Below are 15,135 nucleotides of genomic sequence, written 5' to 3'. Positions count from 1 at the left end.
AGTTGGTCGCATATTAAAACGGTTTTGTTTGTGTTTACCAACTAGACGAAATTTCCGTCTTTATCACAGTAATTTGTATTGTAGTGACAAGTTTTAGTGGGTATGGTGTTGCATCATTCTTCGACAGCCTTGGGGCTATTTTTACAGAAATACAATTCTTGAATAGACGTTTTCAGAAGAGTGTTTCTTTTGGTCATTGCATACAGACGAACGGATCCAGGAACTTTATGTTACAATTTTCCCTCAAAGAGATTATGGTTTACCTTTGTAACCATAAATAATAAAGACGTTCTTGTTAGTTGGTAGGCTACAGAAAAACTTAAAGCACAAAGAAAAAATAAAGACGTGTTGTTGTCAGTTCTAGAAGCACAAAAGAAAATTAAAGACGTTTCTTCTCAGTTGATACCAAACAACTTCAAGCTAAAAATTAAAGACGCTTTCTTTGTTGGTTCTGAAGAAAAACAACATTGACATTCATTGGCAAGAAAGAAAATTAAAGACAATCGATCTGTGCTTGAAGATTCAAATGGACGAATCCAAGCAAGTTTTGTGGAACTTTCAATAGCCTAGATTGGAAGTATCCAGAAGTGGTAGGACTTCATATAGCCTACCCCTACAACTACAGTACTGTGAATTTAAATTCTTTTTGTATTTTTACGGTCTTTGCAGTTAAGTTTTTTATAACTACTGTAGCCTAATATTTTGTGTGTTGGTGTAACTTAGTTTTTTAATTGTTAAATTTAGCCCCAACATTTAATATGTCTACACTCGGTGGCGACAAGGACCCGACCGCCGTCGACTCGACTAAGTTTAAGCCTGATGATTGTAATATCTGTGCATATAGAACTGTTATTAGCACGAAGCCGTTCGCACAGTCATTCACTTTATGAGACAAACTGCTGGTCAGGTGACCTCAAGTTCAATGAATACACGTGGAAGGCATTCAACCGTAATAAAATAATAAAGCAGTGTTGCAGGGGTCGGCTCAGGCCCGGATTTAGGGGGGGGCAGAGGGGGCAGTTGCCCCGGGCCCCCCGACTTTTGAAGGGCCCCCCATGAGGAAAAAAATGTGATTTTGTATTATTTTATTCCTTTTGACCTTTAAAGTTTCTGCAAAATACTGTGCAGTACTGGACTGGTGCTACTGTAGACGTAGAGATGGTTTTTCCGCGCCGTAGGCGCAAAATTTTTTTTTACACGGGGGCCCCCCGATCTAAAAGTGCCCCGGGCCCCCCATCAGCTAAATCCGGCCCTGGGTCGGCTACATATAGAACATCTTCCCCAACAAAAAAATGAAGCAAATAATAGTAATTGTAAGAAAAAGATAATGTACAATACAAAGAGAAAAAAATATAACTTATTAGAAATGTCGCCTACTGGATTGTTGGCTCCACTACTATCTTGCCCTGCAGTTGAGCAAGTATTAATAAACTTTGGGCTTCACCCGTGACCCAAGTTTACGTTGTTTCAATTAATCTGTTCGGAGCTTTTACACTTCGATTTGAACGTCGAGGTAAAATCACGTTACTGGGTTGATCAGACGAAATAAAAGGCGGCGATAAAGGTAACACATTGGATAAATCATCATCATAATTGTAGTCTTTTCGGATATGACAACGATTTCTCCTGCAAATTACGTCGTTGTTCAATTTAACTTCATAGGATCTTGGGGCAACCATTTTTAAAATAACACCTTTTTGAGACCAGGTACGTTAAAATCGAATAATCGAACTCGATCATCTTTTTGTAGATTGGGTAGAGACTTTGTGTGTTGATCATAATACAATTTTTGCTTCTGCTTTTCCAATGCAAAAGGACGATTTACAACACTAAATTGAAGCAATGCATCAGACATGGGCAAGTTACTACGCAAGCGCCGAGCCATAAGCAACTGCGAAGGAGATGAGCCACATTTTAATGGCGTAGATCGATAGATGAGCAGTGCTAACATTACATCTTGACCAGACAACAGACACTTTTTCAATAAATTTTTAACAGTTTGAACTGTTCGCTCGGCTAAGCCGTTCGATCTGGCGTAATACGGGCTAGAGGTTTCGTGATGAAAATTCCACGTCTGAGCAAACGCTTGAAAGAGATAATCGGAAAATTGTGGGCCACTGTCGGAAAAAACACATGTAGGAACACCATGGCGAGAAAATATTTCTTTTAAATGTGAAATCACACATTGCGATGAAGTATTTTGTAACTTGCACACTTCGGGATATCCAGTGGCGTAGCTAGGGAATGTGCCGCCCGGGGCGGATTCAGATTTTGCCACCCCTTCAAGAAAAAGCATGTGAAAATGAAATTTTTTTAATTGACTGAAAGTGGATTTTTTGTATGTTTTGAACCAGTAGCATAGCCAGTAATTTTGAAAAGGGGGGGTTAAGGGCCGGCGGGCGAAGCCCGTCGGCGTCCTCGCCAAATACGACACCCAGCGGCGGGGGGTCTGGGGGGCCTCCCCCAGAAAATTTTGAAAAATTACTTTGGATTTGGTGCATTCTGAGAGCATTTTCAACAAAAATGTGGGTATAAATCCCCTAGTATAAATATTCCTTTAAAATGGTGCTGTCCGGTGGCATAGAAAAAGGATATGATCATCCCAGCTAGAAATTTCACGTGTATTACACGTAGATTCTACGTACCATGGGTCGTGTATTATATGTTAATTTTCACGTATAATACACGCATATGTGTCGACACTATTTCACGTGTATTACACGCATAGCCGTACGAGCGAGGGGGGCAGGGGGGGCAGCCGCCCCCCTGTTGTTTCAAAACGTCGCGAATCCGGGCAAAATCTTAAAATTATTAGGGCAAAAATTGCTATATAAAAAGCAACAAAGTTGCATGAATTAAGAAAAACTATAAATTAATATATTTTACCTATCAAACTAAGTACAGCCTCTTATTTGCACAAAAAATGTGCCGCAAAATTTTCATTTGGCACACCCGTATTGATGTATTGTATTGCATGGTGATCAAACTATAGTACGAAATGCATTTAACCAACTGCATCATGCCAATTTGGGCAGCCACCAAAATATGTCTCTAATACTTTTGTGAAACTGCCCAAATCAAAACACAAAATTTGCTATAAAGGTAATTTTATTAATTTTCACAAATGCATCGTGTTGATTTGGGCAGCTAAAAACATGAAATTATTTGATGAAACTGTCTGTTTATGTTCTGTTTATGCAACTGCCCAAATTAGCGTGAGGCAGTTTCCCCAAAATGAACAAATTCATTAATTTTTCCCATTTACATAACTGTATCGTTTAGATTTGGGCAACAAAAATATGAAATTATCTCATCATAGTCTAGGCCTATTTATAAAACTGCCCAAATTGGCATGATGCAGTTGCCTCGGCATCAAAATTTACAACGTCTTTAATTTTTTTCATAATAGCCTATCCATAAATGAATAATCTTGATTTGGGCAACTACAAAATAGGAATTTATATAAATCTGGTGAATAGCCTACTTTTACAAAACAATTCGGGTGGGAAGGTCACAGTACTTTTTCAACCATAAATGGACATAGCTAAGCAACACCACAACATTTAACAAAAACATGTTATACCTGTTAAAAGTACTGTAATGTTAAGGTATTGCTTAGCTTTGTTTGGTTACTTTCATAAAAGGTTCTGCTACTATTCGGCGAGTTTCCTATTCGGCGATTTTTTGAAAATCCAACGACGCCTTCTGCAAATCCGACGATTGAATATTATTCAATATTCAGACATTGAATCAATGTAAATACATACTGTTAGGCTAATTGGTTTCTTTGAATCCTACGTCACCGTCTGTATGCAAACTTAGAACATATTAAACTTAGTTATTTTTGTCATCAAATTACCTGGCCTAACCATATTTTTAGAAGTAGTGCTGCCAGACCTTTTTATTTTTGTACTAAAATTCGTATCATCAAAACTACTTTAATTGATTGAACAAAGTTTATTTGAACAGAAGTAGTACGGTATGTCTGTGTTTTATTACATTTAATTACTTTTTTCTGAATCCGCATGGTCACCCTGAGCCGGTTTCCTGCAATGTTTATTTTTCTGAGTCTTTTATGACATCACAACTGAATATTTAAGTGGCCTTGTTTATTATTTGTGATGTGTAAAACAATATTTGTTACTCCTACTTACCATGCTCTTCAAAGATGAATTCAGTTGTTCTATCTTGATTACTTTGGTAAGAAATTCTAGCTAGCTGGTGATCAGTGGCGTAGCCGGGGGGGGGGCTGGGTATTGCAAAGAGCGAGTTTTGCCATTACCAAATATTCAAATATCTCAGCCAGGAATTAGCAACAAGGAAACATTGAGAATTGTAGCTTTATTTCCGAAAAATACTGAAGAAAACATGATCTTATCCTTTTGCTATGCCACCGGACAGCACCATTTTACAGGAATATTCATAACCACATTTTTGTTGAAAATACTCTCAGAATGCACCAAATTCAAAGTAATTTTTCAAAATTTTCTGGGGGAGGCCCCCCAGACCCCCCGCTGCTGGGTATCGTAATAAGCAAAACACGCCCTCAAACCCCCCAAACCCCCCCTTTCAAAATTACTGGCTACGCCAATGCTGGTGATCTTGTTATGTTGCTTTTTCACTGTTATCATGCACCGCATACATTATATTTGGGCAATTTCTATAAAAGCGTGCACATTTGGGCAAATTACTTTCTGCCCCCCCAAAATGGTTTGGTCTCGTACGGCTATGATTACACGTATATTTGGTGGTGGATTTTACGTGTTTTACACCCGCATTACACCTAATTTCCTCGTATCTGACACGTAGATTCTACGTTCCTTGGGTTGTGTATTATACGTTAATTTTCACGTATAATACACGCATATGTGTCGACACTATTTCACGTGTATTACACGTATATTTGGTGATGGATTTTACGTGTTTTACACCCGCATTACACCTAATTTCCTCGTATCTGACACGTAGATTCTACGTTCCTTGGGTCGTGTATTATACGTTAATTTTCACGTATAATACACGCATACGTGTCGACACTATTTCACGTGAATTACACGTATATTTGGTGGTGGATTTTACGTGTTTTACACCCGCATTACACCTAATTTTCTCGTATCTGACACGTAGATTCTACGTTCCTTGGGTCGTGAATTATACGTTAATTTTCACGTATAATACACGTATAAGTGTCGACACTATTTCACGTGTATTACACGTATATTTGGGGGTGCATTTTACGTGTTTTTACACCCACATTCTACCTAATTTCCGCGTACCGTATCTGAAATCAACAATTTAACACATTTGTATTTATTTAACACATTTGTATAACACATATTGTTATAAGAGGCTACTGTCCAATTGTGACCCTTCTAGCACTCATTCGGAGAGTTAATGCTTGTTTTGAACTTTATTTGGAATTAGAGAAGAAAAAGAGAAATAGCAGTGGTGGGAATCGAACCCGCGTCAATGAAATGACTACTTTCTAGCCCTAACCTTAACCCCTAAGCCAACCAGCTGACAAAAAATCCATCACTTAATTTGCTTTCTATCATCTTCTTTTCGCCATTTTTACGTCACTTAAACCGGAGCTTATGATTGGTTGGCGGTTTCATTCTAGTCATTTTTAGTGGCAGAATTTCGACTTGTAGTGGCTACTGTACCAAACCTTAGTAAGTAATTTTTTAATATCAGTAAGCGAGACCACTTAAATTTACACTAAGAACTATCGTTAAAAGATCACATTAATTTGCGACTAAAAAATGTCATGAAGTTTCCTTTTTACATAACGTAATAAAAACGTGTAAAGACACCTACAAAAACACATAATCTAACTTATATCCTAAAAAATGCGGAGGAGCGTGGTTGACACCAATCCACTTGAGTGGAGAATTCTTTCTGTTTATACCGTCCTTGGGAGGTATTTTTACCTAACACAGATTAAAAATTGCCCAAATGAACGAAAGAACTTCAACACGTTTAATATACGTGGAAAACACGTGTTACTTTTCAACAGATGGAAACGTGCAATACACGTGGAAACAACATATAATCAACATACAAAAAATTCCGGTAAAACATCCTTCTGCTGGGGTAAACATTTTTTCTCTTTTGTATGCCCTCTTCTGGGTGTGATTTTACCTTATATACCTTAAAAATTAGTTAAATAATCATAGGATTTTGAACACGTGTAATATACGTGGAAAACACGTGTTATTTTTGCAAGAGTTATTTTCACAAAATAATCCCTGATAAAACTTCTAGAATCATATTTACACACTAGTCATACTAAATGATAGCTAAAATATGTCTCTAAAAAAATGTTTTTCAAACAAGTGAATTTTTGTTGGTGTACACAAACTCCTTAATAACACCTGAATTCTACCTAAGATACCATACTACCTAAAATCAACCAAAAATCAACGTGTAATATACGTAGCTTTCTAGCTGGGATGTTTTCTTGGGAATTTTTCGGTAACTTAATAAAGCTAAGTCTCTATGTTTTCTTGTTGCTAATTCCTGGCTGAGATATTTGAATGTTTGGTATTGGCAAAACTCGCTCTTTTAATGGAGTTTCGTTTAAAATTAGGCAAACTTTGTTTTAGAGACATAGAGACTGAAAGCATCATTCTCAATATCGTGACGTCACATGCGTGCCAAAGGGGGGTTGTAACCCCCAAACCCCTCCTCCCTCTTGGCTACGCCATTGTTTTGAACGTTGCCATTCTGTTTGCTTTTATTTTCCGTGTACTTTTGCATTATCAACAAAAAAAAAACGTCCTGTCTGAAAGTGCCGCCCCCCAGACGTGCCGCCCGGGGCGGTCCGCCCCCTCCCCCCTAGCTACGCCACTGGGGATATTCCGAATAGTAGTCACACAGCACAAGATAATTGTTGCCATTAATACTACACAAGTCATTGCCCACCTTTTCAAACGGCAGTTTTGAAGATTCATGAGATTGCAAAGGTTCGCGTTGATGTTTAGGATTATATAACGCACACGTTGAACAACTTGATACAACATTTTCTATGTCGCGAGTAATTCCAGGCCAAAACATCACTTCACGTGCTCTACCTTTACACTTTTCTTGTCCTAAATGGCCTTCGTGAATTTTTTTTAACATTGCTTTTGCAAGCTTTTAGGTATAACACTTTGGCCTCATCGTCGCACAGCGGTTTGGATGCAGGCCATCCGTTGAGCACATAGTTCATCACAATAGAGAGGTGTTTATCTTTGAGTGTTTCGTCACTAAGCTGAACAAGGAAGCGTTCTGTTACCGGTAAGTTGGCAATAGTCATTTCAACATGCTCCTGCACCTCCATGATGGATAACGATGGCTCTGAAATGTACACACTGCGCGACAGGGTGTCTGCTACGTACATGTGCTTTCCTGGTGTATGCGATAGGGGGAAAGGTGTGCATTTTGAACCCCTTAAAGAAAAATAAGCACAACTCAGCCAACTTCCGGTCAATGTGTATTATTTTTCACCCAGATACAGTCTAGGTACTTGCAAACCGGTGTAGAAAATATAAGTCACATACAATAAAAATTACAGAATAATTAAGCAATAAAAAATGTTTAAAATTGGTCCAAGTTACACATATGGTGTGTATTTTGGACCATTGGGGTGTGTATTTTGGACCATTGGAGTATGTAATTTCAACTGAAGTTGCTTGAGGTCTTCGAAATGAAATTTCTGGATGACGGTTCAAGAATCCCTTATGCCAATCTTTTTCAGCCAGACCCTTTTCACTGTTGAAGCGGGTATTGATATTATTGGCAGACGCAATGTCATAGGCAAGCTTTCTTAAATCTATGGCCCCTAAACCATAAAATCTTTACTCCATTTCCAAAACATGTTTGACCAGTTGATCTTCAATATTTTCGGGAAGATCAAGTTGTCGACCAATGGTTTTTGACACTTGTGTAGCATATTTATTGGTAGCCTGTTATGGACATTCAAAAATTCATTCAAAAAAGCTGTTCAAAAATACTGACAAAACGATTTTTATTTTTTGGGTTAGGGGACTGGTCCAAATTACACACTGGTCCACGTTAAACCACTTTCCCCTATGTCTATGTCGTACATCTGCAGCTTGATCATCAATCTTTGTACAGTGTACACGTAAAGGGCAGTTGTTAAACGGTTTAGCAAACAGAGAAATTAAAGGCTTATGATCTGTCTCTACAAGAATTTTTTGTCCATATATGTACTGGTGAAAATGTTCACAAGCGTAAGATGTTGCCAAAAGCTTCTTTTCGATTTGAGCATATCTTGTTTCTGCGGGCTGCATACTGTAGCTCGAGCCGCATATGCTACCGGGTGCCATTCTTCGTTATGTTTTTGTAAGAAACAAGCCCCTAGACCTTCTTTGGATGCATCAGCTGAAACTTTTATTGGTAATAAGGGATTAAAAAACTTTAAAACACCATCACAACATACCAATCGTTTCAGATCGGCACACTCTTCGTCATGTTGAGACGTCCAGCTCCACTCACTTTTAACATGGGTGAGACTTCTCGTAAAGGCGAAATCTTTGAATGAACCTATCCCAATTCTTGCTGATATTATCAGACCACTGCATTTGAGCAGGAACTGGCACTGTTCGATCCATGCTGTAAGCTACGTAGGCTATACAGTACTTCAATTCACTTCTGACACCATGTAATATCTGTGCATATATAACTTTTATTAGCACGAAGCCATTCGCACAGTCATTCACTTACATGAGACAAACTGCTGGTTAGGTGACCTCAAGTTCAATGAATACACGTGGAAGGCATTCAACCGTAATAAAATAATAAAGCAGTGTTGCAGGGGTCGGCTACATATAGAACAATGATGTTCTTTGCGGTCGGGCAGGCCATTCTGGGGATGGACCCAGTAACGATGAGGCTAAGTCAGTTCGAGAGGCCCGGCATCTTAGACGGGATATTTTGACTCAAATTGGGGAACTTTCTGTAGCCCTAGGTTCTTTGAGTGATAAGCAAGAACTGTTAATTTTTCGATCTAACTTATCTACTTTAGAAGGAATTACTGCATTTCCATGCTCTTTTGAGTAAAATTTTTAACTCTGCAATTTTGGCAGAACTTCTTGATAGGGTAGATTCCGAATTTAACTCGTTAAAAAATAACTTCGAACAAAAACAAAGTGAGTTCTCAGATAGGTTGGATGCTGATATAAATCCTGAGGATAGCGTCTCAAATGTAAGCACTGGGATGTCTAGGAGCTCGTCACGAATAGTTGCACAAATTAACCTGCAGCCAAGACGAGAGGAGCTCCAGATACAAGTTGAGGCCGAAGCAAGAGCTGCTGAGGCCATCGCGAGAGCTGTGGCCATACGAGCTGAGACTGCCGAGAGAGCTGAGGCCGAAGCGAGAACTGCTGAGGCCGCCGCGAGAGCTGCTGAGTTCGCACTCAAAGACGCTCAGTTGAGGGCTGAACAACGTAAAGAGGTAGTTTTAGCTGAATATCTATCAGAGTTGGGCTCCGGGCGTAGTTCTAAGAAGGGCTCTTCTAGCCATTCCAGAAGTGAACATCAATCGCAGTTCAATTTACATAACCTTTTCCAGACGCCTGTTCAATCTGTGGGTGGACCAGTGCAATCCACACGTTTTCAAGCTGTTTCAGGAGGTCTCGGGGCCGCGGCTAAGGGTCTTCCGAAGGCTCTAGAGCCAATGCCTGCAAATTATAACCGAACTTCTCCCCCAGAGCGTACAGGTCACGGGGCTGCCATCAGCAGTAATGTTTTGCCCCTTCACAGTTTTCTGCGCCGCTAGCTTTTGATCGCCCAGCTACACGTAATTTGGGTGGTTGTGAGAGGCGTGTCGCGTCTACTGATTTTAACGTGTGTGAGGATCGTGATCGGGCTGTGCATGTGACTGAGCCCCCTCAGCCCCTTAAGGGATATAGCTTGTCTTCTCCCGCTAAATCGAGTTCTCAGCAGCAGGATTGCTTTTTTGAATACCAAAATAGTAGGACGTTTTTTGATAAGGCGGCCTTGATTGGTTACGATGGTAATAATATGCCATTTATCTTCTTTAAAAATCGTGTTATGGCCTTGATGGCAGCTTCGCCTTTTAAAGGGACTCGTTTGACTTTGTTACAAGCAGCTTGTATTAGAACAGCTGCTCAAACGATTGCTAATTTGGTTTCCGACACTCCTGGCTTGTTAGAGGAAGACAGTATAGAAATGTCGTTAGCTCGCTTGTCCCAACGTTTTGGAGTTCGTGGAGGTCTTTTTGCCGAACCAGAAATTAGGAAGTACCGCTATGGTAGCAAACTAACTTCGATCTCTTCCAGTGATTTGAAAGAGTTTAAAGATGAATTGTCGCAGTGTCTGCTTTACGCGCAAGCTTATGGTCAGCGAGATAAATTGGAAGGACGTTTTGTTTTGGATTAGGCTAAGCAACTCCCGTTTGACGCCAAGCAGCGTTATCTTGACTTTTTAGGTGATCAGTATGGTAGCACTGATGAGCCTACTTATCTGAGTTTGTTCGATTTTGTGGTACGGGAGGAAACGCGCAAGTCGACTGATTTTGCTATTATGCTAATGGGCGATTCTGGTGAGTCGCAGCATTTTAAAAAGTTCGGTAAAGGAAAATTGCCTTCATGTCCGGTTAGGCAGATATCGGTAAAACCCCATGATAATGTGATGTCAGAGAGTTCGCAGTACTCGACTGCTGTTGGCTCACCGCGCGGTGGTGAAGCCAGACGTAGACCCCTACCGGCATGTATTTATTGTTTGTCACGTGGTCAAGTTGAATATCATTTTTTGTCTAATTGTAAAGAATTTTTGCGCTTGACACCTAAAGATCGGAGAGATGTTATTGTGAAAGCTGGAAAATGCTTGAATTGTTTGCGCCAGCATATGGTTAGGGCTGTAATCACGCAAACAACTGTCGTCAATGTGGGCCTAACAACGATAGGAAACACTTTTTTCTTCTGCATGATTTTTATGTGACGTCACGTGATTCTCTGGATTCGGTCGGCAAAGATGATGCTTGTGCCAGAGTTTCTGTGCGTAATGTTAAGATTGGAAATGTTAAAGCAGCCTTTAACCGCATTACTGCTGCTCGTGTTTTGAATCCAATAACTGGTAAATCAAAGTTGGTGTATTGTCAGCATGATCCTGGTTCGCAGTTGACTTTTGTTTCGAGTGATTTGGTGTGCGAACTTGGCCTTAAACGGTGCGATAAAGCGTCGTTTAAAATGGATACTCTGGCTGGTCAGAAAGCTACTTGTGCTGACCTTGTTAAACTCAACATCCAGTTGTTAGAGACGGATGAACTGTTTTGTGATATAACTTCGGTGGTTAACCCAGCTTGGGCTGACGATGTTAAAACTTTACCGCATAAGCAGGATTTAAGTGGATTCCGTCATTTTCAAACATATTAGCTTCAACTTCTTAAGAAATCCAACTTTAATGCTGGTAAAGTCGGGCGCTAAACGAACTGAACTATTGGAGCGAAAAGAAAATGTAATTGAAATTCTTTCGTCACCTTAACAGAATGGTTTTAAAGTTAACACTTTTAAGTTCAACTTCTTCAGAAATCCAATTTTAATGCTAATCATTAAATACAAAGTGTCCGTCACAAAAATTATTGTTATTGCCATATTGGAGTCAAAAAACACACAAGAACCATCAATCAATCAATCAATCAAACAATGGTTTATTCAATGGGGAGGAAGAAAAGCACCTTCAGGTGGTCCCCCCCGTCAGTAACATGCGAAATTATACAAAATACGTATGCGAAACGAAGCTTGTCAAACAAGAGCTAATGAGACTGTTCAGCGCAGGGTGGGCAGGGAAATGCCCTTTTCAGGGCACGGCAGTGCTCGCACTGTCGAAAAGTACCGACGACCCACCGTACTGCAGCTGAAGACCGAGGACATCACGGCCAGCAAGCTCAGCATCATCGAGCACCTGGCCACCAAGCATCAAGCCCTCATCATCCTCCTCCAGGAGACTGTACATCTGTGGATAAGTTGGTACTAACCAACTTCACACTCGCAGGCGCAACCTGCAGCAGGAAACACGGCCTCGCCACGTTTGTCCATAACCGGCTGAGCTGGTCCTTGGTTGACCAATCCCAAGCTCAATCGGAGATCGAGTGGCTTTGTATAGATGTAGCAGGCTACAACATCGTCAATGTCTACAAGCCCCCACCTTCGCGGATAACATCAACAGCCATCCCAGTGTTCCCCCACCCCAGCCTCTACGCTGGCGATTTTAACTGCCACCACACTGACTGGGGCTACAACTCCATCAACAACGACGGAGATAGTCTGTCCGCTTGGGCAACCAACAACAACCTCGCTCTCTTATACGATCCTAAGGGCGCACCGAGCTTCCACTCCAGTCGTTGGAACACTGGCACGAACCCAGACCTGGCTTTCGCAAGTGATGACCCCGATGATCGCCAGCCGGACAGACGTGTGCTAGTGAAGTTCCCAAGGTCTCAACACCGACCCTCGCTAATCACGGCCCCCTTGCTTGCCACACCTATTCCGAGCAAGCCTGTCAAGCGATGGAACTTCAGAAAGGCCGATTGGGAATACTACAGCTTCCTCACAAACGAAGCTACGCAGTACCTCCCATCTCCACACACCATCAAAGTGGATGAAGCCTACCAGGACTTCTGTGATGCAATCATATCTGCGGCAAAAGACTCCATCCCGCGAGGTCGACGGAAAAACTACATACCTTGCTGGGATGTGGAGTGCGACAGGCTCTACCGCGACTTCCTCCGTTCCCCCCAGGGCACCGCCACCACCAACTTAGCAACAGCCCTGCTGGCAAGATTGGATTCAAAGAGGAAGAAGCGCTGGACAGAAGCCATCGACTCAATCGACTTCACGCACTCCAGCCGCACAGCATGGAGTACACTCAACAACCTCACTGGCAGATCACGTGCCTCTCGTCGCCAATGCCCCATTTCAGCAAATGCCATCGCCTCACAACTTGTGAAAAATGGAGTGCACAGAACGAGAGACCGTGAATCAGACAAGTCCGTCCTCAAGGAAATGACGGACCTCTGGAAGGTCACAACACCTGTCGAGGGCAACATCTCTGGTGAGTTTACCCCAGAAGAATTTGCCTCCGCCCTCCAGCACCTAAAGCCAGGCAAATCCCCGGGCCTTGACCACCTATGCCCGGAACTAATACTCCAAGCTGCCCCCTTTATGAGGTCCTGGTTAAAAGACTTCCTTTCCTGCTGCTTGCGTCACCTGCGCATCCCAAGAATCTGGAGAAGAGCCCTAGTGGTTGCAGTCCCAAAGCCGAAGAAGCCCCCAGGGGATTCGAGAAGCTACCGCCCCATCTCTCTGCTCTGTATCCCCTTCAAGATACTCGAGAGACTTATCTACGCCCGTGTCGAACCGGTAATAGACCCTCAGCTCCCTCGGGAACAAGCCGGCTTTCGCCACGGAAGATCAACCGTAGACCAGGTCACTCTGATGACCCAAGACATCGAGGACAGCTTCTCGGCAAAAAAGAAGGCTGGCGCCGTGTTTGTCGATCTCACGGCTGCCTACGACACTGTATGGCACAGCGGCCTTACCTGCAAACTACTCCGTCTCCTTCCTGACAGACACATGGTCCATATGATTATGGAACTTGTGCAAAACCGCAGCTTTACCCTTTCCACCGGTAGCGGCCGACGAAGTAGACTACGTCGACTCAGGAACGGCGTCCCACAGGGCTCCGTCCTGGCTCCCCTCCTGTTTAACACTTACATCTATGACCTGCCTGACACCATCTCCAGGAAGTATGCTTACGCAGACGATCTGGCTCTCCTGCATCCAGCCGGAGATTGGCAGTCAATGGAGAGGAACCTAAGCCAGGACATGTCAACTATATCAACATATCTCCAGAAATGGAAGCTACAGCTCAGCAAGGCAAAGACAGTGTCGGCGGCCTTTCATCTAAACAACAAGGAAGCAAAACGTGAGATCAACATTACCACTGATGACGAACACCTCCCCTACTGCGCCGAACCTACCTACCTCGGCGTAACCCTGGACAGGTCACTCACGTACCGACGACACCTGGAGTCACTGCGCAAGAAACTATCTGCGCGCGTTGCACTTTTGAGGCGGCTGGCGGGTTCCGGCTGGGGAGCTGATGCGAAAACCCTTCGCTCAGCTACCTTGGCCCTCGTCCATTCTACCGCTGAGTACTGCGCACCAGTGTGGTGCCGCAGCTCTCACACCCGCCACATTGACACCGCCATCAATGACGCACTACGCACTGTGACTGGATGCCTGCGTCCCACTCCAACGGACTGCCTTCCCATTCTTGCAGGCATCCAACCTGCTGAGCTTCGCCGTAAAGGAGTCATGATTTCCCTTGCTCGTCGCGCACTGGACCCCGACCACCTCCTCCACAGTACACTTCAGCGCCTACCCGGAGGACAGCAGCGACTGAAATCAAGACGCCCATTTGTGCCCGCCGCACGACAGCTTCTGAACAACGTTGAAGATCTTGGAATAAGTGCGGCACACTGGACGAACTACACATGGAACATGGAATGGCAAAACAACACCTCCCGACTCCGTGATTTCCTACCCGACGTCGATCCCCACCCTCCGGGAATGTCCCTCGCAAGACTTGCGTGGGTCCGGCTTAACCGCCTACGAACCGGCGTCGGTCGCTTTCGCTCAGACATGTGCAGATGGGGCCTGGCTCCCTCACCGGGATGCGAGTGTGGCGCCACAGACCAGACAGTAGATCATATCGTCCATGACTGCCCAATTCATCAACCACCACATGGAACGCTTGGACTGAAGGCCCTGGATGACGAGACTGTCGAGTGGCTGATGACATCATGCCCAAACATATAGTCCGGAAGAACAGCTCATACGACGAAGAAGAATGGTTTATTTGTCAGAAACAAGAATATGTTCGTTAAATCGTAAATATGTTCTTGTTTCTAACAAATAAATATGATTGATTGATTGTTCTTGTGTGTTTTTTGACTCCAATATGGCAATAACAATAATTTTTGTGACAGACACTTTGTACTGTATTTAATGATTAGCATTAAAGTTGGATTTCTGAAGAAGTTGAACTTAAAAGTGTTAACTTTAAAACCATTCTGTTAAGGTGACGAAAGAATTTAATTACATTTTC

This window comes from Aplidium turbinatum, chromosome 17 (assembly GCF_918807975.1).
Source record: "Aplidium turbinatum chromosome 17, kaAplTurb1.1, whole genome shotgun sequence".
Taxonomy (NCBI): Eukaryota; Metazoa; Chordata; class Ascidiacea; order Aplousobranchia; family Polyclinidae; genus Aplidium; species Aplidium turbinatum.
This window is presented reverse-complemented; position numbering follows the sequence as displayed.